Genomic DNA, 27,865 nt, shown 5'->3' with positions numbered 1-27,865 from the left:
ATTTCAACTTTGTAAGTTATAATTAAATCTAATGTATGGTTATGATTATGAGTTGGACCTTTGACAATCTGACAAAATCCTACTGAATTTAACAAATAAGTAAAACATTTGCTAAAAGTGTCAGTTTCCACATCAATGTGTACATTAAAATCCTCCATCAGAACTACGTGATCATAATTTATAGCCAAATCAGACAGAAGGTTGCTAAATTCAGTCATGAACAATGAATATGGCCCTGGTGGTCTGTAGACTAGCACTATAATTGTGTTGGAATCTGTTTTAATATTTAAAATGAATGCCTCAAAGGATGTAAAGTTGCCTAAATTTTTAGGAGTGATTTGCATTTTGTTACAATGAATTATTCCAAGGCCTCCTCCTCGACCAGAATCTCTAGACTTATGAAGGAACAGTATCCATCTGGTGACGCCTCAGCTAGGGAACAGTGTCACATTTACTAAGCCAGGTTTCAGTAAGAAGACACAGATCAGATTTTGTACTTAATATTATATCATTTACCAAAACAGCTTTAGTGCCAAGAGAGCGAATGTTCAATAAACAGCATTTAAAACTGCATGGTTCTTTCTGAACTGCTGATATATTTTTGTTTTAATTTGAATTAAATTTCTATTACAGATGCCCCTGGTGGAGTGTCTGGTTTTATCCCTTGGTCTAATTATACACCTTATTTTTGGTTATCAATTAATTTATGGTTTGTTCAAGACTAAATTTACTGGATGCCCCACAACAAGGATTATGGGTAACAGCTTCAGGAAAATAACAGGTGGGATAAACAACAGCCTGTGATTTAAGATCACATGACTGCGGCCTGGATGGTGCTCTAATCAGTCAACCAGGCAGTTTTGCTGCCATATTTTGGGATAATACATAAGATCCCTCCAGTTAGGATGAAGACCATCTCTTCTGAAAAATCCAGGCCTTTCCCAAAAATCATCCCAATTGTTCACAAATGCTATGCTTTTATTTGCACACCAGGTTTCTAGCCAGCAGTGAAAGGAATGCAATCTGCTATAAATCACATCCCCTCTATACAATCTTGGTAAGGGACCAGATACAATTAAATTCCGACATTTTGTTTTAGCTTTGGTGCATAGAGAGATGAAGTTCCGCTTTAATACCTCAGATTGCTGTAAATAAATATCATTAGTGCCGACATGCAGCAATAAGGTAGATACTTCATCGGCAACACGGTCCAATGCGGCCTTTATGCCAGAAATCTTGGCCCCTGCAAGGCACTTAACATTAACTGCTGGTTTAACATAGTTTGGAATTCTAACATTCCGCACTATGGAATCGCCAATTATGAGCACTTTATTATTCTCAGTTTCCACAGGCGCGCTGCGGAGAGCTGAGAACCTGTTCTGGGTCCGAATTGGTGACCTGGGTGCTGGGGACTAAATTTTGGATTCTTAGACCCCCGTCTTACTGTTACCCACTCGCCCTGTGGCTGAATTGGTGCTGCTGATTTCGGCCTTGCACTGACTACAGTGGGACCTGGAGAGACTGAAGCCGAATCAGATGTAGCCGAATTGTCTAAACAAACCGAGTCGATCCAATTTTCGGTTTGCCTAATCGCTATCAGATTCCTAACGCGGTCCTCCAATTCGCGTATTTTCCCGACCAACTCTAAATTAACTAAACATTTTTGGCAGGTGAAGCTATCTGCACTGTCGGCCGGAAAACCTGAGCTGTACATACTGCAGGACACACAACATATAAACGTGCCCTCGATGGGCAGAGAGCAGATAGAACTTACATTAAATGTTGAAGTCATCTTTGCCGTTTTATAGGTGCTTCGGCGCTTTCCGTGTTCAGCTGAATCGCCGTCGCTTTAAGTTTCCACCACCCGCTAAGCGATCGACTTTAATTTCTCACTGCCGGTTATTTCTACTGGTCAGCTGCCGGCTTTACCTCAGGTGAACTTACTCGTGTGCTTTCGAAGGGCTACGTGCCTGTGGGAGACGCCGCTCTCTGCTTCCGCTCGCTGATCCGCTCTCTGCTTCCGCTCGCTGATCCGCTCGCTGATCCGCTCTCTGCTTCCGCTCGCTCACAGTACAGTACACAGTACAGTACACAGACGATTCACAGCCCCTTCTCTCAGCCAGTCCTTCCACCTCCACTCCTCCTCAAGCTTTGTCCTCTTCCTCCCAACTCCAGGGGTCAGACATCCATCAAATTCACCGTGACAGAAAGTAGAGCCAATCAGGTGCAGGGGGCGGGTTCAAGGGGGGACAGACATCCATCAAAAGGCTCTTGACAGAAAGTAGAGCCAATCAGGTGCCGGTGGGCGGGTTAAAGGAGGGGCAGACATCCATCAAAAGGCCCTTGACATTTTCCTAAACCAATCAGGTGCCAGAGGGAGGGGGCTAGGTCACTTGGGGGGAGACATGACTTCCGGTATTGCATCATAGGGGCGGGGCTTAAGGGTCATCAATCATAGGGCGGTACTTCCGGTCCAGAGTACAAAGGGGCGGGTCTTAAGGGTCATAAATCATTGTGACAGAAGGTCCATGCATATCACTACTCAAAAACAGAAGAAAAATCTTGGGTTAGAAACATATGTGAACTGCTGCATTTGAAGACGTCGAAAAAGCCGTTATGTGGTTCAGTGATGCTCATTCGAGAAACATTCCTATTAATGCGGCACTCATTCAAGAAAATGTGAGGTTTGCAAACTCTTGGGACCACCACCAACTAGACAGCATGCCAAAGAGTGTCCCAAAGGGTGAACTCCACGTCTGGATGGGGCAACAGCAGGCTCACAGCTATGCTGCGTCTCTCTGTCAAAGTAAACAGAAAAGATCTCGATGGGTGATGCAAGGTTAGGAGTAGGTACATTGAAAATGCAGATAACAGCATTACTTGGTCACTGACCTGGCCATGACCTTGCCTGACCACTGTATCTGTTTAAAGCAGAGTGGCAGATCACACTACAATAAATCAAGCTGATTTAAAGCCGGTTTTGCTAAAGTACTGAGACTAAGCTTCGTGTTTTGAAGTGGAAGACATGGACTTAGAGGAGCGACCCCAATCATTTAAGATTTGCTTCTGTGGTGCTTCACTGCAGCGCTGTGAGCCTGCTGTTGACCTGCCCCAGCAACAGACAAACAATCTTGCACAGACGCTGTAATTGCGCTTTGGGACACAAATCAGCATGTCGTTGAGGTTTGGAGATCCCAAAAGTGTTCAGAAACCTCACAATATGAAGAAGAAATGGATGATTCGGCATCTGATTGATAACTGTGCTGCCCACACCATGCTTCCACATTTAATGTTGGCGTTGAATTCCTCCCACCCAATTGCACAGCAGTGCTTCAGCCATTGGATTTGGACATCATTCGCACCCTGAAAGTGTATTATGGCAAAGAAATGCGGAGAAAAATTATCGTCGGCAAAACGTGTAGGCAGGAGGAGATTAAAATTCACATGAAAGAAGCTATTGTAATGATTGCAGATGCCTGGACACAAGTTAAAGAAAGCACTATAGTAAAAAAATACAGAATCTCATTACAACAAAATTTTTAGGTCCCTGGGAGTTCATTGTAACGGAATTTTACCTGCATTTTAGTTTGTTTATTGAACAGTTTTGTGTAACAGAAACAAATGAAAAAGTGAAACACAAATCCGTCAATGGCTCAAAGTAGGATTTTTGTTTATTTTTAATTTTGAGCCACACAACAATGCAAATTAGTCGACACTTTGACTGGTTATGTCAATAATTCTGTCTTTAAAACAATATGAAGAAGAAAAATAAGACATTGTGTTTCTGACTATTTATTCAGCCAGTCGCTTACGCAGACAGTTTATTTCCACCATTGATGCAAGAGATGATATCCCAGATACAAAAACAAATGTTCACAAGAAAAGTGCTGGGAAACGTTACTTAAATTCACCACATTGCACATTAAATATAAAATCCTAATCTCCTCCAGTTCAGCGCATTTCTTTTCCTCAGTTTTTTTGATGGCAGAAAAACAGAGTCAGATTAAAGCTTTACATCCACTGCATGTGTTGCTGCCGATTTAACTGATCGGTTACTTAACTGCACTTCTCGGTTTGCTACCAGAACTTTCCTTGGAGCTCACGGTGGAGGGCACGTCACTTCTTTAAGGACAGTATCTCACATCCCAGTCTGAATGATTAGATGCAATCTTCATCTCTCAGCAGCCTTGGACAAGCATTTCAACCTTAGGGTATGAAGCCCATTGTTTAAAAGGCCGTAGAGGTGCCCATAGTTGGGTGGTCTGCAGTGTTTGAGTTGGTGTTTGGCTGAATGTGGAGATATCAGCTCAGATGTTCTCTTCTACATCGATGTCCAGTTCACTAAAGATGAGAGTAGGCTCCAGCGCACACACTGCCTTGGCCATTTTGGTTTCAGTCAGTCTGTTTAGCTTCCAAATCGAAAGACCATGTAAAAGAGGGGTTTCATGAACCTCTGATAAATGTGTTAATTTACAGGGTTTGGCCAACAGAAAGCCGAGTGCAGGAGTCACCGTCAGATGACTGGAGATGACAAAAAAGGGAATTTGAGGGTTTTGTAATTTACTGAAAGCAACAATTTACAACAAACAAGACAGCACACTGTAAGTAAATCAAGAGAGTGGAATGCAAAGTCTCTAAGGATCAGTAAACCCCTTTTGGCCGAGGGCGTTATTTTACTAAACTTTCTTGTAATTATTATTATTTGACTTATGCCGAGGCAAACTACAATGTGTGAGACACAATTGCTTACATTTCTTTTGTTTTTTCACTATTAGCACAAGCAGGTGAAGTGCCAACCTCCTCCTGGTCACACAATATCAGTGCCTATCAGTCCTAACATATCAAATCCTTTTCAAATTCATTCTAAAACACATCTTTGACAGGTTACCATTGCTAGTACCATATGAAAGCTCTCTGAAAAAATATTTTTCTGGTTGGGAAACAAATTCCACTGTTAGTTTTACTTAATAACAGTTCAGGAATTAACAATTTAACACCAAAATAAAATGCAGGTACTTCAGAACATTGAAATTCTTTGAGGTGGTACGCAAAGACAAAGGGCTTGATGCCCCCGGTGTAGATCTTCTCCAACTAAGTCCACTTCTGGAGGTGGCACCCAGTCTGGATTCTTTTGTGGCCCAGAAGATTCTGGTTTGTGAGACTCGTCGGCCACATTCAGCACAGCAATATGGCTTCACGAGATTAATTCCTCCAAATTTTCTTGGCATGTGTATGTGTAGCAAAGTGTATTCTGATTTTTAGTTTGTTTGTTTGTAGCTTTTAGTTATGAATTTCCCCAAAAGCAATTTTTTGTGTGTCCTTAGTTTCATACCAGTGGTATTTTGTAGTACAAATGCTAATTAATGCGACTCCCCACAGACTGCAGGTACCCTCAGGTGATGGTGGATGCTGTACAGGTAAGTCTGCTCTCTCCAAGCCTTTTCTAATTTTATTCGATTGATGTGACATGAATTTTATTTGGTAGTTCTCACGTGTTACATAACAACTGTGCCACAATGATGGAACAATGAATTCTGAATTATATCAGAGAAATCTAAAGGAAAATGTCAGGAAACTTTTGTCCATGAACTGAATCTCAAGAGAAGGTGGGTCATGCAGCAAGACAACGACCCTAAGCACACAAGTCATTCTACCAAAGAAAGTTTAAAGAAGAATAAAGTTAATGTTTTGGAATGGCCAAGTCAAGGTCCTGACCTTAATCCAATGAAACTGTTGTGAAAGGACCGAGCAGCTCATATGAGGAAACCCACCAACATGCCAGAGTTGAAGCTGTTCTGTACGGAGGAATGGGCAAAAACTCCACCACGCCGATGTGAAGGACTGATCAAAAGTTACTGGAAACATTTAGTTGCAGTTATTGCTGCAAAGGGGGGGTCTCACCAGATACTGAAAGCAAAGGTTCACATACTTTTGCCACTCAAAAATATCTAATATTCGATCATTTTCCAAAATGACCAAGTATAATGTTTTTGTCTCATTTGTTTAACTGGTTTCTCTTTATCTACTTTTAGGACTTGAGTGAAAATCTGATGTTTAAGGTCATATTTATGCAGAAATATAGAAAATTCTAAAGGGTTCAGAAACGTTCAAGCAACACTGTAAATTTGATTAATGCAATTAAAATAATTGTACATATTGTTAAAAAGTTATGTGATTATATTTCTAAGGTTTTCAATGTAAAAAGTAAATGCTGGTATTTATGTTAAATTATTTTATTGGTTTGGAAAGTAGCGAAAGGTGGGGGTCAGGGATCAGAAGAGATGAGAAAAGGAGAGGTGAGAAAAGAAAGAACTGGGCATTTGCACAGAAAGCGAGGATTGAAACGCAGTCCATGATAAACTTCAGCGAGGAGTTTAAAAAGAGAGGGAAAAAAAGACGACTGGATTCCAGCACGGAATTAACAGTCGTAACAGAAAACATGAACGTGTTGGTGATTGGATGACCGTCGAGAACGCCAAACCGGTGAGCTAGGGAGCACAGTCTGTGAAATGCCAAACACGAAAGACGTCAGCAGACATTGGATTACATTGCTGATATCAGATATTGTTACAGCTGACCAACTATCGCTGAGAATTGATACTCACTAGGAAAGAAACAAAAGGGGATGCACATCTGCAGGAAACCAGAAAACAAGACCCCTCTGCTCTATTACAGCATAAGAGGCTGTCGCCGAGTAACGTCGCAATCACCTTCAAGTAAAAGGCCTGCAACGCTCATCTGTGATACCTTTGACCTGACGTTTGTTTGGTTCCTTTTATTTAGTTTGCCAGCTTAGGTTTTATAAGGAGATTGTACTTGTTTACTCATATTTTTGCAATCAAACAAATGACTGCTGCTTCAACGCTGCTATAGATTTCTTGGATTATTTAAGTTTATACTTTTTTATGGATGTGTGATGTATAGCACTTCTACCATTTTTGTTTATCAATCTTTAAATTTAATATTGTTTTTATCAGTTTGCTGCTGTTGGAGTATCTAACTTTCCCCTTGGGATTAATAAATTATCTGTAAATAGTTCATTTATTTAAACTAAACCACTGAACTTGTTTTTTTTTAATTATGGCTGGCCATATACAAAAAAAAAAAAAAAAGGAAATCACGTTTGGCAGGTGGCTGTAGTATCCTTATGTGGGGTCTAGTAAATTGTGCAATTAATGGTAGAGTTATGTAAATAACATTAATAACAAAAGTTTGTTCCTTGAAATAGTTGTACTGAGAATGCCAAGGTAAAAGGTTATATTTAAAGTCAGTAAAGAAGGAAAAAAGAAGAAAACAAAAAACTTAGGTAAGAACCCTCAGTAAGAGCGGAGGGGTGCTACAGTAGAATATAATAAAAAAATATATATTATATAGCTGAACTATGATTTATTAGATGAGGTTATGTATATTGTAAAGAGTTCTGTTCTGATGAAATGTGTACAATATATTGTAAATAGTTCTATATGTAATATGTATGTTATGAAAACTGAGCTAGGCCCATGGTGGAGGCTGTAGGGCTTTGCTGAGAAGTGGTTTATATGACGCCCTGTTCTTTATTTTGTTTTTGAAAAAGGAAAAAAACTTCTGATTCTCCTGTGAGTTGACTTTGTTTTTGACACAACACCAATTATGATGAATTCCAGTCAGTTACATGTGCATACTGTCCAGGCAGGAGTGAGCCTCACTCTTTAGTAAGGACAGTTAAGTTGTGCTTCTGTCCAGTGTGAATTCTGGTGCGTCTCTGAAGAGAACTCCTCTGAGAGATTTGATTGCCACATTCCAAAGAGCAATATGGCTTCTCTCAGAGATTAATTTGTCCACAATGGTTTAGTTTGCTTACTTTTCAGGAAAGGAGTAAACCTCATTCTCGAGTCCTAAAGGATGCCTGTTTTTATGGACCGATTATTGAACTACTACCCTTTTTATTCTGTTGTGAACTCTTGTGTGTTTCAGAAGATGGCCCATTTGTGAAAACTGTTTACCACATTCAGTACAGCAATATGGTTTCTCTCCCGTGTGAACTCTAGTGTGGTACTGAAGACTGCTTAAATGTGAAAACTGTTTACCACATTAATGACAGCAATATGGCCTCTCTCCAGTGTGAATTCTAATGTGGGACTGAAGATCGCTCATTTGTGAAAACTGTTTACCACATTCATTGCAGCAATATGGCTTCTCTCCCGTGTGAACTCTAGTGTGTTTCTGAAGATGGTATATTAGTGAAAACCGTTTACCACATTCATTACAGCAATACGGCTTCTCGCCCATGTGAACTCTAGTGTGTTTCTGAAGATTACTCATTTCTGAAAATTGTTTACCACATTCATTACAGCAATGTGGCTTCTCTCCCGTGTGAACTCTAGTGTGTCTCTGAAGATGGCCCATTTGTGAAAACCGTTTACCACATTCATTACAGCAATATGGCTTCTCTCCCGTGTGAACTCTAGTGTGGATCTGAAGAGCACTCCTGCCAGAGAATTCTATTCCAGAGTCCAAACTGCACTGATCTTTGTTTCCTGTACAAAATTTAAAAGGAGAAAAAGAGCTTATTTTCAACCCACTGCCTTATTATTAACATTAACTCACATTAAAAACATGATGGTTGAAATTAGGAACAACCTTTGAGAACCATAAGCAATTATAAAACTTTAAATCGCACATGGAAAGCACACTCAATATGTTAATTTTACATTCTCTATTACAATTACTTAGCAAGACAACATGTATAAATCTTCCTTATTCTCGGCAACATGTGTAAGCCATTTCTCACACAAACGTTTGGATGTTTAATACTAGAACTTGGCGTTTAAATTGACTTAAAGTTACGCCAAGTTTTCAGCATTTGTAAGTCCCATAGAGACTTAATTTGTGTTGGCATTTTAGCAACAGCTGGTGCAAAAACAAACTTAACAGAAAATATCATTTCATTGCACATTTCACATTCAGATGTTTGACAGGCTACACAAGAAATTAGTTTTGATATATGACAATGACATTTAGGCTCATGATGATGACTTAATAAGCAGATTTTGACTCCCTACTGTCATCCTCTTTGAAGTGTGTGCTGAACATGTGCCTTCATTACAAAGACCATCACACAGAAATCCCACAATCTCAGTTCTCTTACAGGTCTTAACAGCTGTGGGTTATTTTGTAATGTCGGCTTTTCAGTGTGAACTGCCCGACCGGTGAGGAATATCTCAGTCACCCTGAGCAACTTCATGCCATCTGTATGGGGTAGTAACTTTAAGATGTTAGAGATACACGCAATATCCTTACTATCAGGATGTGCAAGCTGTGATCAAAATGCAATCTGCAGCAACATCTTCTGTCGTCAGCAGTGGTGGTCTTCCTTGGTCTACCTGTCCCTTTGTGATTACTGAGCTCACCTGTGCATTCTTTCTTCTTATTGATATATCACACAGTTGATTTAGGTCATCCTAATGTTTTACTGATATCTCGAATGGTTTTATTATTGTTTTCCAGCCTCATAATGGCTTCTTTGACTATCATTGGCACAACTGTTGTCCTCATGTTGAACAATGGCCACTACAAACTCCAAAGGGTAGAAGCAAGTTGAGGTGTCTTAGGCCTACAAGACTACGGCAATGAAACACACCTGAGGAATCACATTATGGTGCCCTGAATAAGGGGGGTGTGGGGTGGACACCATGAAAAAAAAAGTGCTGTTATTTCTACAGGGTGTGACTGAAATGTTTGTAAATCCCCTTTTAATGAAAATGTGTAGTGTGACTTTAATCACATCTGAATTATTTAATTTGTAATTTTTTTAATTTGTTGAGCAAAGGGGTAAATTAAAGAAAAATGTTTGTTTCAGCCATTACGGAGAGTACTGTATAAAACAGAATGCCATGCCAAGCATGAAAAAGGCACTTTCAATAATCAGAATGTGTCGTCAATTTATCCACAACTAAAACTTTTTTACATCAAAACAAATATCAAAATGGCTTCTTTAATTAACCAAGGAAAAGAGAGCAATGGATGAGTGATGCCTCAGTGCCCAGGCCTATAGAAGTTGCTGTGACCTCGTAGAAAAATGAGAAGATTAGAAAACCGAGGAACAGCACAGCTGTTGGTGTTTTAGCTCTATAGGGGAGTGGCAGGTGACACGCCGGTGACATTTATACTCACCATTATAATGTTTACGGGTATTTACTGGCAGGACTTATTTATGTTAAGTAAACTAAAATTTGCCAGTTTTTACTGTATTTGCTCTAATGTGTGTGTGTGTTCATAAATGGATTATCTTTGTTATGGCTGCAAACATCAAGCAGTCCAAGACGAAGCTCAATGAAGAGCGCTATAAACAATAAATACAACTGAACTAAAACAGTAGTGTTAGACCAGTGATTCCCAATCATTGGTTCACATGCTTTATAAAAGGAGTTCGCAAAAAAAAAAAATATTGTAATTGCGGAATTTTAAATCCCAAAAATAAAAAATAACGAAATATTAAAATGTAGGCAAATATATTCACAGTACTATTAATAATCCAATAATTAAAATTGGTCAACAAATCAATTAAATGTCAAATACATGAATATTACCTCAGTCACTTTACGCATTGCGACGGAAGATTCTGTAAAATTGTCGCGTTGCAACTGATAACAATCTGTAATGTGATGAGACGCTATGCCACTTGCGATGCGTATACATTCTCATTTGATCCGGAAACTTCCAATTCAGCGAACAGGCAACCCCGAATGCACTCGAAACAACCAGAATAATGTCTGCCGATATAAAAACGCCATAATCAGATAAGGGAGAGTAGAGTCAAATTGAATCGTACGACGCGCTTAAGAACCACGAGTGATTTTATTAATATAAATATCGTAGTGCATAGTGTGTGTAAATAAATCACGATATAGACTTTTTACTTAAATGTGCGCACATCGAAAGTGAATAATTATTACTCCGGAATTTTATTATGGATCGATGGTTAAAAATGGGTAGTTTCATCAAGTCTGACAAAAGGCTGGACAAGCAATCAATTGCTGCTTCTTCTACTTCAGTCCCTGATTTGGTACCAACACAGGGTGACGAAATTGAAAGTTGTAGTGAGCTAACTTTTCTCCAGACTGAAAGGAAAGAAAAATAATAGGCAAACATAGTAAGACAAAAGAAGAAATGAAAATATGACATCAACCATTTACAAATGTTTTTTTATTTTACTGGGGATGAGTCAAAACCTAAACTGTTTTGCTTAATTCGAAATGAAGTCCTGACAACAGCGGTTTAAAACCATCACTTCTTCGTAGACACATTGAAACAAAAACATCAAAACGTACAAGGATAAACCTTAGTTTTATTAATGTTTGTCTGTAAATGTTTTACAATTATGTTTAGGTTTTTCATTATGAATCATTTTCTTATTCCAAATGGAAAATAAATTTTAATAAACAATTCAATTTTATTTTTTTTTATTTACTATATCGTATTGACTACACAGGGGGGTAGCCAATTTATTCCAGTTTTTTGAAGAGGTTAAAAAGGAGAAAAAGGTTGAGAATCGCGGTGTTAGACAAATTAATCCGCCTTGAATTTAAATTGCACAGTTTTTGCTGTCTATTGTGAAATCACCTTGTAGTTGGTTGACTGGTCTACCGATTTCATGACATGGAATATTTTAATCTGAGGGCACGCACAGCACTGACAGAGAGCAGAGAGTGAAAAGTGGTGAAGAAAATAACTGCTGTTTGGAAAAAGTCTTAAAGCATCTGAAAAGTGATAGAAATGTTATATGTGAGGTTTAAAATGAAAAAATTGAGGTGTTAGATGTGGTGTATAACTAATTTGATGAGACACTTGTAGATACAACACTCAGCTGAGCGCATCGACCTTCAGCAATGCAGTGAAAGCAAGAAAACCGCTAAGTAAACAAATGTGTCTTAGCTGTCAATAATAGCACTGTTTGAAAAGAACTAGACATATGATCAGGACTGGACAAAAAAAAAAAAACAACCACTATCACTCAAAAGTAATTGCAATTAATCATTTTAGATGCTCCGCCATTTTCTACAGTAGAAAGTTTAAGATTCCATCATTCAAGTCCTATAACTTAAATGCACGATATACACTGGCGAGAGGATGGCTCTTTTTAGACGTAGCATTACCCAAGACGTACACTTTTGTGACATTTCATATACAGTGACATGCGAAAGTGTGGGGACCACCCTGGATCAAAATAACTGTTACTGTGAATAGTTAAGTCAATAGAAGATGAATTGATCTCCAAAGCCCACCATTCTTTTCTGCAATCTAAACAAGATTTGTATATTACTTTTGTTTTGTAGTACGAGAAAAACAATAAGTACCCCACTAATGTATGGGCTCCCCAAGTGATCACAGGTCTCAGATAACTCAACCCCTCCAAGATGTCAGAGTTTAAATTAGCTCCTTAAGGGCTTTAGCTTGTTCACAATCATTAGGAATGGCAACGTGATGCAAATGTCAAAGCTGTATCAATTCTCTGTCTCCTCAGACCTTGTCCCAGCAATCAGCAGCTATGGGCTCCTCTAAGCAGCTGCCTAGCACTCTGAGGAATAAAATAAGTGGTGCCCACAAAGCAGTAAAAGGCTACAAGATGACAGCAAAGAGTTTTTAAAGGAGCCATTTCCTCAGTTTGTAGCGTTAAGAAATGGCAGTTAGCAGCAAAAGAGGAGGTCAAGTTGAAGTCTGGAAAACCAAAACAATTTCCAAGAGAACTGCTCATAAGATCGCTAGAAAGGCCATTCAAAACCCCTAAAGCTTCATGAAGATGTTTTGTAGTCACACTCTGGAGAGATGATGCGCTGTTCTTCTGGTGCAGCGACACCAACACAGATATGACCTTCATGAAACAGCCATCAGAAGAAAACTTCTCCTGTGTCCTCACCATAAAATTCAGCATCAGAAGTTTACAGATGAACTTCTAAACAAGCCCGATGCATTTTACAAACAAGTCCTGTGGACTGATGAAGTCAAAGCAGAACTTGTTGGCCACAATGTGCAAAGGTGGGTGTGGAGTAAAAAGGGGGCCGAATTACATGACAACAGCACATCTCTGACTGTTAAGCAATGGGAGAAGATCGATCATCTTACAGGCTTGTGTTGTAGCTGGTAGCCTCGGGGTATTATTCAGTTTATTAAATTGAGTGTGCGTGAGTCACCTTGATATCAGTCTAACAGCCAGAGACAGCAACAATAACATACAGAGAAAGGAAAGGTGGACAAAAATCACAGCCATATAAAATTATTTTTCTTTGATTAAATAGAAATATAAAATATTACAAAAAAAATCTAATGAGAACAGGCAATTCAGCCCAACAACGCTTGCCAATCTGATCCACCTAACCTCTCTAGAAGAACATCAGTTTGAGTTTTCAAAGTCCCTAAAAGTCCTACACTACCTGGTAATGTTAGCTGTTTTCTATGTGAAGAAAAACTCTTCAATATGTAGCGGTGCTACTGGGGAATGAAAATTCAACTCCCAGCAGTGGCTCTGATTGGTCGTCTGCTGAAGGTGCAGGGGCTGCTGGGGACAAGGAGGCAGGCACAACATTTGAAAGGAGGCCAGTTCAACAGAGGACAAAAAGTCTTGTATTTGGTATCTGGAGTTGCCCGACTGTTTTTCTTCCCGTTTTGCTACTTATATTTTCATGTTTTGTCCTGGAGATTGTCTTCTGTTTTGAGTTAATGTACTGTCTGGTGTCTTCCTGCTGCATGAGGACTTTGAGGATTTATTGTCATCCTGCAAAGAAAGGAGCGCTCCTGATCCCATTGACGTCCATCAGGAAATACCCGTAGGACTGACCTTTACATTCATATACAGCGTGCTGATCTCTGGCTTACCTACCGCCATCATTTCATTTCATCAGTTGCTGTTACCATGGACTTCACCGTGTGTGGTTTTTGTTAGTGGTTTGTTATTTTTGAATTTTTGTTTATTGCCATAAGGGGAACTGGGATAGGATCATTTTCATTTAATATTCTTTAATTTCTATTACCGGTTCCTTTTTTTCTCTGCGAGGGAGCGTGTGAGAGTCGGGTGCGTTCCTGGGATCCCAAATGAAAAAATAAATAAATCACCATCTTATCGACAGTGTTAATCTTAGCTGGGGTTTTTAGTCCACTAGAGATCTTTATGTGGAATTATCCCTTAACAAGCCTCCAACTGTGTCCTCATGTTCTTGTTGAACTCTTTTTAAAGTAACAGCCAGGCTCCACTGCTCTAATTACTTTAATGATGTTAAATACTCATGCCTCCTCTTAATCTCTATTTGCTTAAACTGAAAAGGTTGAACTCATTTACTCTTTTTTGATAATTCTACCTCTCACCCCTAGAATTATCTTTCCTCTGGACTTTTTCCAGCACTGCTTTGTATTTTTTGTAAACTGAAGACCAAAACTACACACAGGACTCCAGATGAGGCTTCACCAGTGTGTTATAAGGCTTCAACAGAACCTCCTGTGACTTGTACTCCACACATCAAGGCGCTATAAAAACTGATATTCTGTTCACTTTCTTAATGGCCTCTGAACACTGTCTGGAAGTTGATAGAGATGAGTTCACTATGACTCCTAAATTCATCTCATCAAGTGTACTTAGAATTTTCAGACCTCCCATTGTGTATTCAAACCAGACACTCACTTCCTATGTGTAATACTTTTACATTTTGTTACATTAATTTTTTTCTTCCACAAATCTGCCCAAGCCTGTATGCTGTCCAAGTCTCTGTATAATAATTCAACAGATTCTTGATTATCTGCCAATCCACCCATCTTGTTATCATCTGAAAACGTAACCAGCTTGTTATTCATATTTCTATCCAAATCTACTCTCTATATATAAAATCCTAAACCTAAAAATGCAACAATTTTCTGGCATGCTTTAAGTCAGTTTTATTTTAAAATCTACATATATATGTTTGGTGGCATGCTTTTCAGAATTTATCGAACATTTTATGTGATGTTGGTAGATTTCAAGATTCTTATTTCATTTTTAAAATTATAAGATAAAAAAAATAAGATCTCACGTCCTGTGAGACGAGATTTTGTGCCAAGATATTAAACAACACCCAGGGCTGAGAATAAAAGACAGAGTAGGACATCTGCTGTACACGCTTTTAAATGTTCGAAGCGCTGAGCGAGATGCAGAAGTAGCAAACCAGCAGCTGATCGCAGTGTGGCGGCAGCCAAGACAGAAGTGGGCAAGAAGCAGTTTGTACTGCAAAGGATGAACCGTGGAGACAGAAGGTGGTGTGATGCAATCTGGAGAGGAGACTGCATTTTAACCTCTATTTTAATGGATTTATTTATTATGGATTTTATCCCCACGTTTCACTGGTTTTATGGATTTGCTCTTTATTTGGGTACTGTATTTTTCTGAACACTGCACAATGGACAGTTTGGTTTTACTTTTGACTGTTTTTAACAAAAGCACTTTCCACCATCCACTGGCTTCAATGAGATTTCTCAATGAGATGGCATCGTCACAATATTACACAGTAACCAGATAAATTAAACAGTATTGAAGAAGAAAAAAAAAAAATGGGCTTGCAGTATTATCCAGTAGAATAGAAACAGTATTTACACATTTGAACATAATGGTCCACATCCGAACTTTTCTCTGTCTATTTTCACTACTCAATACCTCTACTAACGCATGTACTCTGCTGCATTCCTGTTTAGCGGTGCAGCAGTGAAAAGGTTCGCCCTTAAACAGTTGCCCGCTGCACCATGTAACGAACGTTGTTTAGGCTATTTAAACCACTGTTCTGGTATAAGAAAAATCCATATCATAACGTTTTTTGGCATGAACCGGTATACCGCCCAGCCATGTTCCTAAGCTTCTTTTTAAAATTTCAAAACATTCCAATATACATCAATAAATAAAATTTTTCAGCAATTAGATTTAACCATAACCTTATTTATTTGGAACTCAAAATATCGACATATCTAAAGAACGACCCTACAAAGACCTAAGGCAGCAGGTTGCATGACTCTACCCTAACTTTCAGTTTTATTAATGGGCAGCAAACATACAAGCTATAAAAACCTGGACACAAACAGATGAACATACACAGGCCTGGTCCGCATTAGAAGTAAAATCCTGCAGTACTTCTTTATATTTCCTGCTTTGTGCCCCAATAAATGCAAGTTATCGGCAATATACTAATAACCCAATTGTGCTTCACTCACTCAGAATATGGAACCAATATAGAAAGCATTTTAAGATGGAGAAGCTTATCTGTGGCACCTCTGCAAGAGAACCACCTCTTTCAACTTTCACAAACATATGCAGTTTTAATATTTGGAAATAAATTGCTTAGAGATCATTATATAGACAACATCTTTGCATTCCATGAACAATTACATTCCAAATTTAACTTGCCAGCTACACATTTCTTTCATTATAGTCAAATAAGGAACTTTGTTAAACAGAACCTGCCTGATTTTCCTCATCTCGCACTCTCCTCAAAATGGTGGAAAAAATATTGCTCAATTTTGAGGACTTAAGACACCATTTCTGCAATATACGAAATTATTTTACAGTACCTCCCTTTCAAAGATCCAAGAGGACACTGAGAAAAAGATCTCTTAATCAATATATCAAAAAAGGAGTGGAAAGTAGCAATGTAGAGAATTCACTCGAGCTCCATATGCGCAAAGCATACAATTATACAACTGAAAATTATATATCGAACACATCTGTCTCACCTAAAACTCTCCAAAATGTTTCCAGGGCATGATCCAACCTGCAAACACTGCAATGAAGTCCCAGCCTCACTAGGTCACATGTTTTGGGCCTGCACCAAACTAACATCATTCTGGACCAAAATTTATAATTACCTCTCAGACAGCCTTGGTGTCACAATCGCTCCTAATCCACTAACAGCTGCCTTGGGTGTTCATCCAGATGGCTTTGAAGTGGAGAAGGACAAACTGTGATTGCATTCGCTACACTTTTGGCACACAGACTTATTTTGCTAAATTGGAAGAATCCTGACTCTCCTCTTAAGTCAGTAGGAAACCAATGTTTTATACTATGTGGCCGCAGTGTCCCCTGCCCAGCCGGGACGCCCCTTCTGCTTATGTTCCGGGGGGAGAAACCATGGGCTCCTCAGTACCTCCTTAGTGGAAGCCTCCCTGGTTGATGATGGTGCCTTAGTTTTCCACAGGGTTCCATGGGAGATGGAGTTCTCCACAACCCTGTGGGGATCTGGGGTGGCTGCCAGGGGGAGCGGCATGGATCGCTGGGCCCACCTGGTCTAACCTTCGGCCCAACCCGGGAGTGCAATTGGAAACAGGTGAGCAAGCACCAGGAGCACTTCCAGGAAGGCCATAAAAGGAACCAGCAGCCACCACTCCGGGCCAGTATCAGGAGGAAGAGGATGAGGTTGCCCGGAAGGAGTGGTGGTGCCAGAGGAAGAGTGTAGTTTGTGACTTAATTGCTTTGGGACTGTGTTGTGGCTGGAGGGTTCACAGGGAAGACGTGCCCTCCAGCTGAAGAAGAAAAATAAAAGTTTTGTGTTCCTTTTACACGTGCCTCTGTGCGAGTCTGTGCCAGGTCGGGCACTATATAGCCTTATTCACTACAATTTGAAATTGGAAAAAAACTAAATTCTCAGTTAGAGGATCTGTACAGAACTTTCTCAAAACCTGGCAGGATCTAATCAATAATATTTTAGAAAAAGAAGCAACTCTCTCCGCATTTCTTTTTCTTCTCCATTCATCTCTATTGCCCTATTAAACTCATCAATTTAGATATGCTTACAAGCGTTATGTATTACTCTGTTGGCCATGCTTTCTCTCAGGGGTGAGGGTCGATTTGTTTTAAATCCTATTTTGTTTGTAAAAATTGATCTATTTGTATGAAATAATTACAATAAAATTAATAAAAAAAGGAATAAATAGTAACCTAAAAGGATTGGAGAGAAGGTATGGATTAAAAAATTCAAGGCTGATCAGCAGCCACATCAAGTCTGGTGGAGGCCATTACCATTAAAGAAGGGTCAACCAGTCTGTAAAAAAAGGGTGTCACAGAGTGGGCTGTAAATGTTCAGGACTGACAAAAAGTCATCCGATTGTTTGTGAGTTATTAGCTTAGGACAACTGTGGTGGTCTGTATTTGGAGCATAGCTGAAAATAGGACCACATTGTTAAGATGAATTAAAGCAGATATCTGGGGAATTCCAAAAGATTCACAACCTTCTTTTGCAGCTGTATATTTGTATAGCAGTCTTTACCAAGGACATATTTAGGACTTTTGCATGAAAAATTGCTAAACCTTACATAAACATTGAGGAAATCTCAAACTACATTTAATCACACAATAAAACGGTATTTCCCATAAAAACCGCAAGACCAGACCTTTCAAGCCCATAAACCCCAACCGTAAAACTTGCCCATTTTTTATTTTGCACTTACTTTTTCCAGACTTATCCATAGATGGTTGCCGATTTTCCTGAACTCTAACAGATGTAGTTTTCTTAGTCCTCTTTGGTTTAGACTGTAATGATTCAGTCTTCACATTGACAGAAGCCTCTGGAGATGAACAGTGTCTGCTTTGAGAAGAGTCTAACCTGGTCACCACTCCATCTTGACACCCACCATGAAGGTTTTCTTCTTTTACACTGTCCAGATTTGTATGGTTGTGTGCCTCAATACTGACAGACTTCTCTTCAGGTTGATCTTTAATGCCAACTGCCTGCAGTTCACTGCTCTCCTCCTTGATGCTCAGACATTCCTGTTTAAGGTAGATGGACTCCAACTCACAGTCATCCTCCTCCTTAATATCCATGATATTTCTGTCCACATCACAGTTCTCCTGTTTCATATCCATTGAGATGTTCCAGAAAACATCAGCTTTTTCATTTTCTCTGTAAAAAGAACAGGAATTATCTTCAATAAAACTTAATCACTTAGATCTGAAGTCACGTGAATGTCATTTCACAACACCCTCTCTGTTAAGGTTTATGTAAAGATTGACCGTTCATAGCATGCCGACAGTAACACAGTACTCTTTATTTCAAATTATCAGTGGAGAGAAGATCCCACAGGCTAAAACAAGACCAATCTACTATGGGTAACCCTAAGAGGAGAAACCAGATAAGTAGAAACCAATTACTAACCTTCATGAATATTCTACTCAAAGAGGATCTTGATAAGAGGAGAGAGGTCAGGTGGTATGTAGAGATGGCCGTTATTTACCAACTCGGTACAAATACTGCAGTCTGAAAGCTGGTATTGATACCAAAGTCAAAAGACTCAGCATCGATCTAACACTACCTTACAAAGCTAAGTTAGATTTGTCAATGCATCTTTAGACCATGGGAGAATAAATATTATTATTATTAATAAAGGCAGAAACAGGGCCCACATGAAAACTGCACATGGGAAGTAAACAGGATGAGGTTTAAACTCGCACTACTGGACCTGTGTGGCAGTAACACAGACTTCAAATTGTTAATAACTTCTTTAATACTCATTATCAGGCATTACCAATTTTAGCACCAAAAGATATAAAATTGTGCAGTACAGTGGAATAGGATTAGGGAGAGAGAAAAAAAAAATTCCAATCCCACTCAATGCATGGAAATGTATGCCGTTTAAACTGGATTAAGCAGTTTACAAAAACCGTATATTGGCTCCAGCAGACCCCAGTGACCCTGTAGCTAGGATATAGTGGGTTGGATACTGGATGGATACTATATGGATAAACAGTATGGAGGCTTCATCAAGTATTCAGAGACTTTTCATTTTCTGCACACTTGATTGTGTTGTAGGTTTAATTTTAAACAGATACATTTTACACCACAATCAACGTACACGTAATAACCCACAATGACAGCATGATAATACATTTTCAGAAAAGTTTAAAAACTGTATTCTCTCATTTCAACAGTAGAAGTATTGATACTTTGTTGTAGCTCTTCAGATTGTGTTCAGGTGCATCCTATTTGCTTTCATTCTTCTTGAGATGTGTCTAGAACCTCATTAGAGTCCACCTGTGACAAACTGACTTGATTTGACATCGTTAAGTAAAGCACACGTGTACCTGTGTATGCAAGGACCCACAATTCAAACTGCACGGCACAATGAAACCTAAGCCAAGATCTCCAACAAACTCTCTGTAGAACTCTGCAATCAAATTGTGGTCAGACATAGATAAGGACAAGGGGATAAAAAACATTTCAAAAGCTGTGGACATTTCCATGTATACTCTGGCCTAAATAATTGTGAAATGGAAGAAGACTGGCAACACCATGATTTCACCTGGAATGTACAGTCCAGCCAAACAGAGCAACACTCCAAGATAGGCATTGGTCATGAAGGTGATCAAAAACCAAATGGTTGTTGTAACAGAGCTTCAGAAGTTGGGAGAACCAATTAGAAGAACAAACATCTTCGCAGCACTCCATCAATCAGGCATTTATGGTAGAGTGGCGAGATGGAAGTCACAGTTGAGTAAAAGGCATATAATTAACCACTTGGAGTTTGCCAAATGACATTTAAAGGACTCCGAGAACATGAAGAAAAAGATACTCTGGTTGCATGAGACAGAATTTGAACTATTTGGGCAAAACTCAAAAAACACCGTCTCTGGCAGAGCTCATCATCATTGAAACATGGTGGTGGCAGCATCATGCTATAGGGTGCTCTTCAGAAGCAGGGATGGAAAAAGTGGTGAGAATGGAAGAAAGAATGAATGCAGTCAAATACAGAGATAACCTTGAGCAAAACCTGCTCCAGTGTACACACCACCTCAGACTGGGTAGGTGGCTTTCCTTTCAGTATGATAATGACAAAGTATACCACAAAGACAATGATACGCTGGCTTTGGGGCAAGTTTCCAAGTGTCCAAAAGTAGTTCAGCTAAAGACCACGCTTAAACCCCACAGAACATCTGTGGAGAGACCTGGCAGATTTGCAGATGCTTCCCATACAATCTAACAGAGCCTGAGAAGAAATCAGGTCAGTTCAGGCTGGGAAGCAAGCACTGGTAGAGCGTGTTGTCACACCAACAACATGACAAAACAGCTTGCAACCCTTGTTGGCAACCCCCTGTTCAGTACGGTCCTGCAACTGGTCCTCCAACACAATGCAACAAGTCCCTATGACGAAAGAGATACTTGTATGTTCGGTAAAGGGCTGAACATTCTATCCTACAGGTAAATTTTTAACCAAAAAAGAAACATAACCAATTTTATCATAAATATTTTGTCACCTTGAATCAAAGAATCAGCCAAATAAATAAAAGTAAATGTAGTTGAGTGTTAGACCGCTATTTTTGGAGAAGTCCATTATTCAGCATGAATACAATTACCTGTTGATAATACATCCATTAACTCAGTTAATAACTAACTACAAGATATACTGAATGTATTTTTTTAAGATTTGGTACACTGTATTAATCCCAAAGCGATATTGTCTCCCGCATGACCTTTATGGGACAGAGTGTGAGGTCGGCCATTATACAGCAAGAGCCCCTGAAGACATTTTCGGGTTAAGGGCCTCGCTCAAGTGTCCATCTGGCAGTAAAGAGATTTGAATCGGCATCCTACCAAATACTAGCACATGTAAGAGATGGATACCATCATTAGTAGAATAAAGTGGGTATGAACCAATCTATTAATAAATAAACTCAACTACACTCATAGGTTTGTAATCTCAACAAAAACAAACCATTTACTAAATCAACTGCTCTGTTAAGAATTCTTAACTTATTCTAAGTTTTGTATTCAATTTTCTATGTGTAAGTTTCTCCGGTTTTACCCTGTGTATTAAAAACTAAGAACCGTATGCCTTATATTTTTTATATCAATTATCATGTTCTATATTCTTGGCATGTGTACATTTTTTTAATAAAAAGTAAACGATCCTACACTACAGGTCTCGCACAAATAGTCAGAAGAATTTAAATACCTGTACACCCGAGCTCGTAACTCAATGGAAAATTAGGTCTAAACTCCATAGGAATAAAACGTAATTGTCTCTCTTAAGAGATGTTCGGGTGATTGTGGGATTTATTAAAAAAAAATTATCGTAAAAGTGCTTGCCAGGTAATCGTTTGAGTATTTGTGCCGTTGTAAACGGAAACACAAGGAGGTTTAAGTTGGCTAATTGTTCTCATTTTTCAGTCCCACCTTTAATCAAGGTACCCCAAACGGCTCTTTTTTGGTCAGATTTGTTCTTAGATACTGATCGGAGGAGGTTGTGTGCGCGTTGGAACACAATGGCTGAACTGGTGCACTGCCCTCACGAGTGTCTCTTTAATTTAACCGTGTGTTGCGGTGGGCGTTTTACTTACGTCTCTAAAAAAAGCAAAGCGTGGTTTGACTATGAAATTGCCTTCTCCTCAAGCTCAAAGAATTCGGGGATCCGACAGAACACGGACAGAAGATACGGCTAAGGATGGCGAAGTAGAATCAAATCTCGGCAACACGAAGTGGCGCGAGTCGTATACAGAAAACAATGAATGGCGAGTACCGAAGGACACACAGAAATGCAGTCGAGAACAATCTTTAACACTCTGTAGAGTAGCGTAGCGTACCATAAATCGGAGATAAGTTAAAAGATAGAAACAAAATCCACATCAGTAAAATTAAGAATCCAAACTCGAATCACTTACCTTCTGCCTCTGGGTAACATGCTGTTGTGTGTGCGAGACTCAGCCGTCTCGTTCCACTTCTCCAGTTCACTGCTCACAAGTAAAAGACACGAAACGCACGTGCACGCCAGTTTTGTTTTCTTCTCTATTGTTGACGTCACATACGATGCTTGGCGAGAAGGGTATTGTTGCAGACCGGAAACATTATGGGCGGATCTGAAGGCGGGATAACTGTAAATGCAAGTGGATAGTATTGGCTAATTCAGAATTTCAACGAATAAGATTATTGTTACTCTATGACAATCAAAAACTCACCTGTCCAATTATCAGTGTTTCAAGTTGTCTATCAAGTGCAACTTTACTCAAACGTTTCACAGTTCGTGATCCCTACCTCTTTGAGGTTCCTCTTAAATAACCTGCCGTTGTACTAAACGATGAAAGTCCATTAAACGAAAGGAGATAAAAAAAAAAGTATCTGCGGCGATGAAACTTCATTAGATAAAAGAAGAAGAAGCGACGAAACTAATTGCTTGTATTTTTGACAATGCAAGTAAGTGTGCTACGAAATGAAAACGTTTGAAAGTTGCAGTTTTTTTCGTATTTGTAATAACTTTGTTTTGCATGGTTATGTTTGTACTGTGAACCTTTACGTTTATATTAATATTCACTTTCGCTGCAATAATTGATTTATATTCAGGCTTGAAGTGGATCGGCACTCAACGGTACTGGCAACTCTTTAAATTCCACAAGGCGAGTTTCACAAGAACTCCTTGACTATGCCTGGAAAACGAAAAAAACACGTTTACAAACATCTAGGAAACGCTTGATCGGTTATTCTGTCGTGAAGTAGGCTTTTGATAAAGTTCAGACTGACTACAGTGGTGCACGATATTACCTTTTTTCTTTTCAGTTTAGTTCGTTATTGGAGTAATGTGTCTAAATTGTAATACCAAATCTGTGATGTTTTGTTTTTGTACCGTCAATTTTAATAGAATTTCATGGTAGTTTTGTGCAGATGATGCCTGCCATATCTAAACTGTTGAAGACTTTCCTGCAGTGGGCAGTGCGCCACTAAATTATACGTGAGTCAGACTGACAGTCGCGATGTTAACGGAGCCTTTCAGTTTAATTACAAGTGACATTTATATATTTTTTCCTTTCAGCCAGCTTGCTACAAGAATATTTTCTGGAAATTGAAATTTACCTGATTTTTCATTAACATGATTTTTCATTAACATCCAAACACCCATTTCTTAAACTTGTAATTCACTTGTAGTGTTTGACTTTCACGTGTCTTTTTTTTTCTTTCCATCTATTCCTAGGACATCCCTGCTGGTTCAGTAGACTGTGGAGTAGACACGTTGATGGAATTTGAATATGAACTGTAACCTTTATGAAACTTTACATTTGTGTTTTGGATTTCAATACTTTTTCACTTATCCTCTGTCGGTACTCTCTCTCTCTTATATATATCTCTAAGTCCGTGGCAAGCAAGACGGAGCCCCGCCCACCAACAATTCGCGCGAGAGCGAAAGCATTTGCCAAGAACGTTTTCATTAATCAAGAACGAAAGTCGGAGGTTCGAAGACGATCAGATCCCGTCGTGGTTCCGACGATAAACGATGCCTACTGGCGATCCGGCGGCGTTATTCCCATGACCGTCCGGGCAGCCAACCGGGAAACCAAAGTCTTTGGATTCCGGGGTGGGAGTATGGCTGCAAAGCTAATACTTAAAGGAACTAACGGAAGGGCACCACCAGGATTGGAGCCTGCGGCTTAATTTGACTCAACACGGGAAACCTCACCCGGCCCGGATACAGAGTGGATTGACCGATTGATAGCTTTATCTCGATTCTGTGGATGGTGGTGCATGGCCGTTCTTACTTGGTGGAGCGATTTGTCTGGTTAATTCCGATAACGAGCGAGACTCCCTCCTGCTAAATAGTACAGCGACCCCCGAGCGGTCGACGTCCAGCCCCGTCCCTCGCTCTGGGAGGTGCGGGTGCGGGTGCGGCGGCGGTCCTCCAGTTTTCAGTCACGGACAATTTGTATGTTGCTTTCTACAAAGTTCCATCTTTTCATTCACTTACAGTCGTATCCTCAGACCCAGCCCGTTTGGACATCTGTGCCTTTCAGGAAGTGTTCACCCATCATAATTATGCGGCGTATGCTAGTAGCCTACTGTTTATCTGACTATAGAGGAACCCTTTGATTTTCCATCCATCCATTATACAACCCGCTATATCCTAACTACAGGGTCACGGAGGTCTGCTGGAGCTAATCCCACCCAACAGAGGGCGCAAGGCAGGAAACAATCCCCAGGCAGGGCGCGCGCACCCACAAACTAGGGACAATTTAGAATCGCCAATGCACCTAACCTGCATGTTTTTGGACTGTGGGAGGAAACCCATGCAGACAAGGAGAGAACATGCAAATTCCATGCAGGGAGGACCCGGGAAGCAAACCCGGGTCTCCTAACTGCGAGGCAGCAGCGCCACCCCCTTTAATTTTACTGCCAGTCTTTTATAGACGCTGATTATATATTTTTCTTAATGTGTGGCATACCTTTAATTGTAGCATTCATCGAACGTGCCCTCCACTATTAATGACACCTCTTATAAAAATTTTAAAAATATGTAATTCTTGGTGAGGGCTTTGCTTCTCTGAATAAAATTGTTTCAATTAAAAGTCAGATGTTTCTCATTTTTTCAGTGCAAGGTGATTTTTTTTTTGTAACCGTTCCTGCTCATTTTTACAAGGGGTGCCAGTAATAATGGAGAGTATTTTATATATCCTTTATATCTTAGGATGACATGTCTGTGACTTGCATATTACTTTTGGTAGTGTCCAAATTGGGTTATTCATAATACTCAGAAATAATTGATGTATTCTAAAAAACTATTGAGATAGTAATTTTAACAGTTTGAATTCCAAAGTGTCCACTTTTATGAGAAAATGGGAGGGTTCAGACCAAAACCAGATAGCATGCACAAGGCAAACACTTCATGTGACAGTCTAATGTATTTATTTGTGTGTCCACCGTGTAGGAGAGCAGGCTGGCTGTGTGGATGCAGGGGGGCCGCTGACTCGAGATCAAGGGGCTCAGGTTTATGAGGCTGCAGAGATCAGCAGGGCCTCCAGGAGGACTCAACATGAAAAACTGTTGGAGTTCATCATAAAGGGCCATGGAGCAGATGATCACTTGCTGGTAACTTAGCTCAGATAACAAGTAAAACTTTATTATTGTAATCTAGTAGCAGAGAGCTATGATGACTTTATAGTACCAAACTCTTGTATTTGCTTCTCCAACAGGCTGTTGTATCTCAAAGATGTCATCCAAATAATGATCATTAAAGATGACGATCCTGAAGTTCACCGGGTAATGACCTCTATACAGTAGAAGATGAGGAGCTGACAGATGGCCTCTATAACTACAAGATGAAGTTCTGTCAAGAGCTGTAGATACCTTTGAAAAGATCAACAGAGTTCACGTCATTCTGGATGTGCTGATGCTGAAGGCTCATTTGACTTCAGTGAATCTCTGAGTACAGAAAGTGTCTCCATGAGTTAGAAGCAGAAGGTCTGTTCATTGATGGACCAGCAGACGGTGAGTGGGATGTCATGTGGTGTTGGGAGCAGACGTTCCTTTCTTTTCATTTTCAGCACCAACATTCTGTTAATCAGAATACCATTTTACTTGTAGTGAATTTAGACAATAATATAAACTAAATACATAGAAATGTAAATATATGTTTCAAGTGAAATTTTAAAATATGCATTAATACACTTTTAGTATTGGTAAAAGTATTTTTTTTTTATTTTATTTTAAAGTGAGCAAAGAGTTTGACAAGCTGGAGCTTCAACTTTTGGAGTACAAAGACAGGCAGCAGCACTGAGGCTTTTCAACCTGGGATTCCATCTCAGCGCCTCCTCTATTAAACGTGTCACTTGCTTTATTTGTCTTTGGCCTTTTATATTTCTGAGTGTTAAACTGACTGTGCATAACAGACTTGTGTACTATTGCTGTAAATAATAAAAGACACTTTGTTGATTAAGTTCTGTATATATGACATTCTTTGTATCTGTTTTCGCCAATTCATGCCATCTGGATTTTTTCTTCAATTTTTATAACCGCCTTTTACAGTTTTAATTCTTTTTTGAACTTTACAAGTAAACATGTCTATCCCCATTACGTATTATTTATATATAATATATAGAAGTGGGCGTACTTCAGTTTATTCCCCGATTTAAATCTGTTTGTTAGAATTCACAAAGAAGATTAATTTTTCTTTCAGTTCAATTGACCCATCATTATTGTTAATTGTAAGTATTTCTTGAAATGGTTCTACAATTTATACTGAATATTTATTAGTAAAATTTAGTTTTTGGTAGTGACAATACTGAGTGTTTTAATATTTGCTGACCAATCACCTCGCATATTAACACAACTAGAACTGATAGATTTGAGCAGAGCCTCCTCTTGTATCAACACCGTCTACAAACGGCACTTTGATGGACTCGCCGGTAATCCCACAGCTTGGAAACTGAGCATCCTGATCAAGACTGTGCTGTTTACTTCCAAACAGTCTACAACAATAAGGGTCTTACTTATCTTTATTTAGGAGTCACATTTATAATACAAGAAATACTGAATTATTTTGTGCAAGAAAAAATGTTTTGTGTAGCAGCAACATGTAAATACATGTCAATGTCAACATAAACAGCGTATGGAATGTATGTTTACTCTTCTTGCTGTTCTGATGTATTTTTAGTACACGTCCATTGTGTGATTTGTTTTGAAACGCTCACCAAAACACTGACTTACCTTGCTATTGGGACAGTAGAAGCAGGTTTGCTTGTGCATTTAGAATATTTTTTCTGTTGCTTGCATAAGTGAAGGTTTACTATTCTAAAACCATAACTCACTGCCAGAAACTTGTTATTCTAAGGTCTTGACATTAAGTGTGTGTCAGTATATATTTATATAAATATTTACTGTATGTGTATATAATAAGCTGCTCAAAAAAATTAAAGGAACACTTTGAAAACACATGAGATCTCTGGGGAAAAAAATTCTGCTGGATATCTGGACTAATATGGTGTTTGTTAGTGACGAAAGGATGGAAATGAAAATGATCGACCTACAGAGGCCTGAATTTAAAGACAACTCGAAAATCAAGGAGAAAAAATAATGCAGCAGGCAAGTCCATTTTGCCAAAATTTCTTTGCAGCAACTCCAAATTGTACTCAGTA

The 27,865-nt window shown here is 39.2% G+C and overlaps 1 pseudogene; it reads right to left on the bottom strand.

Moving 5' to 3' along the window:
* LOC120534718 overlaps positions 1–22,697 on the bottom strand; it is a 278,943-nt pseudogene extending 256,246 nt beyond the window's left edge.
* Between the last annotated feature and the right edge of the window lie 5,168 nt (positions 22,698–27,865).

Source organism: Polypterus senegalus, chromosome 8 (assembly GCF_016835505.1).
Source record: "Polypterus senegalus isolate Bchr_013 chromosome 8, ASM1683550v1, whole genome shotgun sequence".
NCBI classification, from domain to species: Eukaryota; Metazoa; Chordata; class Cladistia; order Polypteriformes; family Polypteridae; genus Polypterus; species Polypterus senegalus.
Note: the sequence above shows the minus strand (reverse complement) of the source record. Positions and strands in the feature narration are given on the sequence as shown.